The 6,657-nt window shown below is 48.1% G+C and overlaps 1 pseudogene; it reads right to left on the reverse strand.

Annotated features, from left to right (window-relative positions):
• Positions 1–1,766: 1,766 nt before the first annotated feature.
• LOC149354673 (uncharacterized) lies at positions 1,767–6,345 on the reverse strand (annotated as a pseudogene).
• Between the last annotated feature and the right edge of the window lie 312 nt (positions 6,346–6,657).

Consider the following 6,657-nt stretch of genomic DNA (forward strand, 5'->3'; position numbering starts at 1 on the left):
TGGGGCAACTGCAGTTGTGGCATGCGGCGTACAACGGTAAATGCCCAAGTATTCTGTTACCGTTTGGCGTAAGGGACGCTGCTCGAGTGTAGCCACTTGAACAAAGCTTTTAAAAACTCTGTTGAACCGTTCTACCTGTCCGTTTGCTTGCGGGTAGTATACGGATGAATGCCGCAAGCGGATGCCGCGATCCTGCAGAAAAGCTTGGAACTCTCGAGATGAAAACTGTGGCCCGTTATCGCAAACAATTTCCTCAGGGTAACCTTCACGTGCGAACACTGACAGCAAGAAGCCTGTTACTGTGCGTGTTGTGGCTTGGTTGCAAAAGTATACTTCGGGCCACTTAGAAAAGTAGTCGACCAGCGTGATCGCATATCGACAATCGTGTGGTGCTCTCTCAAATGGGCCAACAATGTCCATGCCGAGCTTTAGCCACGGTTCCTTTGGTAAGGGGACCGGGTTCAATGGTGCAGTCATAACCTTCGTGCTCTTGTCCGCTGCCTGGCATATACTACACGTTTGAATAGCTAGCTCGACTTGCCTGTCCATGGCTGACGAGGACGGGATCATTTCGGGGGGCGTGACTTTCGCCGCTTGCTTTCCGGCGCCATGAGCATTTCTGGAATCGCGCCGCCGCCCCCGTTCCTGCCTGTGCCTGGTCGACCTGCTGTTGCGTGGCCGCAATGGTTCCGCATCTTCGAGAACTACCTGCTTGCTTCGGGGGCCTCTGACTGCACGCCGGATCGTCGCAAAGCACTACTTCTTCACAGCCTCGGCGTAGAAGGTCAGCGCATATTTTACACATTACCACTTCCATCGTTGGACAACGCCAAGCTCGGTGAGCAAATTGCTACTGATAAAGCGTCGGAAGATAGCAAGGGCACAGGCGATACAAGGCCTGAAGTATCGTCGTACGATATCGCAGTTACCGCTCTGCACGCTCATTTTTCCGCAACAAGCAATGTTGTTGCCGAACGGCATCGTTTCAGTAGGCGAGTTCAGCAAGCTGGTGAATCAGTGAATGAGTACATCACAGCATTGCGGGAGCTTTCTGCTACATGCTCTTTTCCTGTCGAAGAAGATTCGCTGCGTGACCAGTTCGTTGCGGGTATTTCGTCTCGGAGCTTGCGCGAGCGTCTTCTGCTTGAAGGATCGTCTCTCTCGTTCGCTAGAGCAGTACTACTGGCAAGGCAGTTTGAGCAGGCGTACAATGATCTGCAAGAATTTCCTTCTGTAGATGTTGGACGCATAAATAGTCGTGGAAATACGCCTACGCGTACACCAGAATCCGACGAGAGCTCGAAGCGGGCGCACAACCGCCAGTCTCATTGTTACCGCTGCGGTTCATCCCATCCTCGTCGCCAATGTTGTAGCGGCGGGTGCCGCCCAAGTACACGAACTGCTAGCAACCAAACAAATCCCGCTTTATTGCCACATACAGTCATATATATACACATAGCGACACTGGTGCCTCTAGCGGCAGGTGATTCCCAAAACGGAACCGAAACCACATATACAACAATTTGACGCTTCAATTCCCTCCGGCTTTCAAGTGTGACACATTCACCAAGCATATAATGCATCATGTAAACAAGCATCAGCCAGTACCGAAAATTTCTGGATGGGGCGTAACCAGACAGCCCCACCGGAGAATAAAAAAGCAGCCAGTTGCGCCAATATGCTGATTTCCAAAACTTTGTCTTTCAGAGATCTTGGTAGTTTTGACAGCTGCCAAACGGGAGACAAGCTTAACAGAAGTTTAGCTACTACTTGGAAGCTGAGGAGGCAAAAGCCTTTGTGCACACCTTAGCTCAGCCAAATCAGTGTGGTGGCATTTATTACAACAGAGCATACAGCATGCATGTAGTCATCTACAAAGCCAGAACAAAAGCTAAAATATGTAAGAAGTGTGAGGACACTTGTAGTTTTGACACCACTGCTTCTAGCTTTGCAGGCATGCTGAGAAAATGGTTCATGTGTGCGCAGCTTGGGCACAGATAATGGGGCAGGATAAACTCAACAACGGCCATTGCCTCGAGCAACCACCTCTCCTGGTTCTTCACACCAACTGCACCTATGTTTTCTACTGAATTGCGTCATCCCCATTAATTCACACCTGGCGACACTGTCAGTAGTGCACGGGCCAAGAAAGACTGGATATTTTTTCATTTCCTTTTTGAGTTCGGCCATCTTATTGCAGTTGCAGAGAGTTCACTAATTTTTTTCACAAAAAGCAGGAGGAATATGTTCACGGCAGGCTTGCGTGGACCAAACCACAAACCTGCCAGTAGAAGCTTTTTAGTCCTGGTTTTATATGGAGTCTCGTTAATTTGGGCAAACAGGGGCCAAATCCGAAAGCTACTGTTCTGAAAAATGGGCACGCCATCTGTATTAAATGTCAGGCTTACAACATCCAGTCCAAGAGGAAGTTTTATGTAACCAATGCTCTCAGTAATATCAGTGATATCTAATGATATTTCATTTTTTTGCACTTCTCAGCTGACTGGTGTTTAACACGTCGCATGCCTGTTGTTCTAAGTTCATCATAAAAAAAAATATGACGATGACTTTAGCAGTTCACCAACGTCGTGCTGCATGTTGCATTTTTTACACACCATCTGTGCCACTTCTGATGCACCGATGTAGCTCAAACAGATGTTGCAATAGAAATGCTTGCTTCTGTTCTCAGCACCGCCACTGAAATGCTTGAAAAATCTATACTTTGTTTTAGGCAAAAGCGTGCCTTCTGGTAAATGCGCCTCGAGCAAGCTTAGCAGGCTTTCAGTTGCTGCTTTCGATGAGTCATGGCGGAGGCTGTGCCGCATGATGAGCAGAAGACTCAGCCACAGTTATTCTGGACCCTGGATACAGTGGCTGGTCCTGTGACGGAGACAAGAAACCAATACGGAAAACCCAGTTGTTGTGCTTACAAAAGATGCCAGCTGTTGCTGTGCTTAATGATTTTGAGTCATATATGAAGGAACATTTTATTTAACTTGGGATTTATATTCCAAAGCGACACGTGGGTTATGAGGGACGCCGTGGTGGAGGACTTCGGACTAATGTATACCTCCTGAGGTTCTTTTAAGCGCTAACTGCATGGGCCGATAATTCGCGGTGACGGGCTATATGCGATAGCTTCCCGCGATGAGAGGAAGGCCGCTGAACCACTATAGCTATATGCGTCGCTCAGGTTCTAGGGTTGCAGAAAATTTCGCACATCTCGCTAAGTGCCGATATTACTTGCTTTATTAATTAAGTTTAAGATATTAATTTATTATATTAAATTATATTATTTTTGCTTTGCGGTTTGGCGACTTCTGATCAGTTATGCTAGCGAAGTCCGTATCCCAGCGCAGTTTCAGCCAAGGAGCTGTCGACGCTCGCTCTGTCATCGTCCACGCATCGAGACAGTGCTTAAAGACATGTCGCTTCGTGGGGGTATTCAAGGGGCAGGCGAAAGCTCTCGCCATCGAACTCTGTCGAGCGATTTCAAGGTTAACGCCACGCGTGCATCGACCAAGAGCAGGAACAGAGCCATTGCGCGGCACCATCTTCTGTGGCGAGGGAGACATCAAGGTAACTTCCCTCCCTTTTTTGTTGCTCTTTGAGCTGCTGTCACTTTCTTCTGAGCCAGCTAGCTCTTTTTCTATTGCTTTTAGGGCGACCTCATGCATCTGGGGGGAGGGGGGGGGACGTTCCAACGACGAGCATACGGTAACCACATGATCGGCTTTCGCACAAACGGCATTATCGTTAGTGTAAATAAGAGGCAACGGAACACACGCATGACCTCAAGATAAAAAAAGGGTGGTGAGTTGATCTCGGTGGTGATCGCTGTAACCCGGAACCGCCATCGAGGCAAAGAACGCGCAGTCTTCTGTTCGAAATATGTCACACCGATCGACGCTCGCCCGGAATACTTTCGAATCGCTCAAGACGGCTCGCCGCGTCGCGAGGAATATCGCTTCATACAGCGCACGGGCGCACTGTATTTCACCGCCATTGAGGTGCAGCCGGCGCAGCCGGGTTTGAGACCGAGTACATCGGCTGAGGAGCCCAGCGCCTTAAATCAGTGAACCACCGTGACGGGTCAGATATGAATAAAAAATTGGTATCTTTTTCTTTCTCAAAAGTATTCGCGTTAGACAGAAAAAGCAAATGGCAGCGTGTCTAACTGAACTTAATCACTGTCTGGAAGCGTAAGTACCTTCAACCTAAATAAAAGGACAATGATGATTTGCTTAGGAATATATGCGCCAGCAGGAGAGCGGAAGCACACATGTGACAAAAGAAATATGCTGGCACTGCCACTCTCGCTCTGGTACTGAGCCGGAGTACCCGGGTTCTAACTCGATCGCGGCGGCAGCGTTTCGATGGAGGCGAAACGCAAAAGGCGCTTGTGCGCTGTGCAATGTCAGTGCGCGTTAAAGATCCCCAGGTGGTAGAAATTATTCTGGAGACCTCCGCTTTTAAGGCGAAAGCCTTTTATGGCTCATACCCGCGGTGTCCGTCCGTGCGCTGGAATCTTGCCAACGGTGGCCTCTCCTCTGCGCGGCGCCGCATCCTCCTCCCCTCCTTAGCAACCGGCGCGCCGGTGGGGGGAGCAGCTGTGCATAGCAACCGTGACGTCACACAGCTACAGTAAAACGAGCGCGTGCGCGTCGGCGGTGGCAGCTGCACCGCCGACTCCTTCGCCAGACGTCTAGTTGCAGTCTAGTGAGTGAGACGCATGGCTCCGAAGCGGCCCAGTGATTCCGCGCCAAGCGGTTCAGGGAAGCGGTAGTGGACGCCGGATTGCCCCAACGCCAGAAGAACAAGGCGCGAATGTGCATGCGCCTACTGAACATGCCACCAGATGCGAATGCAAGGGAGGCAGAACGGACGAGACATTCGCCAAGCACACTTTAGAATTTCCAAAGTGTCTTCGGTAATTTTCTTCCCCCACTCGCTTCTTCATCCCTTACCTTACTACGGCGCGGTTCGCGGGTATCCACCGAGATATCTGAGACTGTTAACTTCGCCATTTCCTTTCCTCAAAAAAAAGCAATTTTCATTTTCTCTTAAACTGCTCCGTTTCCAGATATTTCTAATGCCATTATATTTGCAAATTAATACTGCACATTATGATGCATTCCATAATTGTGGCTCATGGGTGGTGTAGCATTCAAATGCAGGAAGTATTTCTTTACAGCGCTTCTTGCTTTGCCGTCCGCCTTTCAAAGTGTATTCCTTCTTTCTTTTTTTTCTGTTTTTGGATTGTGCACATTCCTTCGTGGCTGATTGTCAATAGCACGTTTTCTTTCTTTGCCGCTGTTAAACTCACCTTAGCAATTGTTCAAGAAAAATGTATTCACTCCTGCTTTGACTGCCAAGAGGCAGTTGGCAGTATTTGATAAATAAATAAATAAACCCGCACTTAGCCGCCGGACGTTTCGGCAGAGAACAAGAAGGCGACGCAGAGCAAGTGCTTGTCCTGTGCCGCATTTCGGGAGTTCGTTCAATTCGCGTTAACAGTTACAAGCATGAATGCATAGTGCGGCCATCCAGCTTCAACAATTAAAGCACCATTACTTATGCGTATCATTAAAACGCAGGACCGTGAAGATGGTTCGAATGGTCTAAGCGTGAACCGCATGTGCGTTTAACAAATTAAATGATGTAATCTTACAGCTGACTGTCTTCATCCGAGCCTCCTTTCCTTCCCGCATAGTCACGTCCCACACGACACGCGTAGGACGCGTGAAAAGCTCACGGTGTGCCATCCGAAGAGGATATCCTGGTGTCATCGCTTTCTCTGGCCTTACCTTTTTCGCTCCAAAAGGTGCAAATTTCAATTCCAGCACATAGCTCGCGGCGGCTTTCTCAGGCCACAAATAAAAGAGTAATCTTTCAATAAGCACTTAGGATAGTACATTTTTTCCTCTGTGCGTTCGGGCGTGTCATATTTACCTTATACTCTGTTGAAGGTATAAACGACGTTGCAGTTTAGTTTTATAGTGTTATTACATTAATAAAATTACAGCTAAGGCTTCACGAACCCTTGGATACTTAAAGCGTAATCTTCATGGTGCACCATCTGACACTCGAAAACTAGCCTACCACACGTTTGTCCGCCCACAACTAGCATTTGCATCACCCATCTGGTCACCTCACCAAGCGTATCTAACACGTAATCTCGAATCTATACAGAACCGTGCTGCACGCTTCATCGCTCGCGATTATAACCGGCATTCCAGCGTCACTAAGATCAAGTTATCGCTATCACTTGAGTCTTTAGAATCACGTCGTCGCTTATTTGATAACATGGTCTTCACAGTCACACATTACCTTTGTCACGGCCATGTCGCACATCTCATCGCCTTCATAATTATAGCAGCTTTACGCGTCTTTTTGGTGATACAAAAGCATTCAACATGTCTGCTCTCCCACGTGCCATAAACTACTGGAACAGCCTTCCTGACGATGCTACTAATACCAGAAATCCTGCTACGTTTCGTGATAAAATAACCGCAATCCTCGCCTAGTGTCTCAGTTCTCTGTATTCTTGCGAAAAATCTGTTTTATTGCTGCTTAGTGTGAACTAACTTGTGCACTTTTTAGCCTCACTGTCAAATCGTGTTCCATTTCCATGTTGCCACATTTTTAAACATGTAA

The sequence above is a fragment of the Amblyomma mixtum genome, chromosome 3, assembly GCF_055824585.1.
Source record: "Amblyomma mixtum isolate Tamu chromosome 3, ASM5582458v1, whole genome shotgun sequence".
NCBI lineage: Eukaryota > Metazoa > Arthropoda > Arachnida > Ixodida > Ixodidae > Amblyomma > Amblyomma mixtum.